The sequence below is a fragment of the Palaemon carinicauda genome, chromosome 17, assembly GCF_036898095.1.
Source record: "Palaemon carinicauda isolate YSFRI2023 chromosome 17, ASM3689809v2, whole genome shotgun sequence".
In the NCBI taxonomy this organism is placed as follows: Eukaryota; Metazoa; Arthropoda; class Malacostraca; order Decapoda; family Palaemonidae; genus Palaemon; species Palaemon carinicauda.
In genome coordinates, this window is record NC_090741.1 from 24,760,776 (window position 1) to 24,761,822 (window position 1,047).

The window sequence follows — 1,047 nt, forward strand, 5'->3', positions numbered from 1 at the left end:
TAGCGTAAAAAACGCTTGGCACAAGTGTCTGTATTATGCTATAGATTACCGACGTCAATGGAACAGTTCGTAAGGACACTTTCGTGGCCTACCGCTCAGAGTGTAGTAACATACAGTGACTACACGCGCATCCTCTTAATTAATCGTCCTAAATCAATTACACTGTTCCTCGCAGACTTAAAACAGAAGGTTAAAGAATTCTACCTGCTGCTACCACAGATCTCATAAGTTGCTCCACTTGCTTCGCATAGTGCATAAAGAACGCCTTGGATGACTACCAGCCGGTGTGCAAACAAGGATGTTCAAAGTCCATATAATTAAAGAAATTTTATGGAAGAGGCAACTTTCCTCGGATCATGACTAACGGGTGTACTGTCTGGATCCGTTCTGCGAATAACACGGGTGAATTTCGCCCTTAGTTATAGATAACTTTGAACCCAGGGTTTCTCTTCTGAACAGCTGTCCTCCCATAAAGTCTGAAGTTCTATGAAGATATACTTTTAGGCACTCCACTGGACATAGAGATGCATCTTCCTCCAGAGGGCAGATTCTCTAGGGACCCCACCTGTTGGTGGGTAGTTTGTTCCTGGTAAGAAACGTTGGGTCTGGAAATTGATTCAGTTCTCCCTCCAAGAACTGGACGTGGCCTTCCTCTCTAGAGAGAGCCAGTATTCACTAACTCTGGCCCCCAAGGCGAGTACAAACAGAAATATGACTTAAATTCAAAACCTTCTAAGCACATTCCTCATTGTTCATTATTTATACACAATGAGGAATCATATCTAATGACCATGCAAAGGGTCTTTGGAAGCGCTGAAGGGCTAGTTCATTAAGAACGTAGTTAGAAAGGTCGACCTGTAAGGCATATGGTATCTGACTTGTCAAGGCAGGCTTGAAACAATAGAATTGTGTTGGCTGCTAAACCTTGCTCATGAAGGTGAATGAAGAATGATAATTAGGAATCTGTCGGGATTTCTTTGGGCTTCTTCGTCTTGACAAATGATAGCTATTTCTTCCCTGAAGCCTCATAATGTCTTCTAGTTTCCT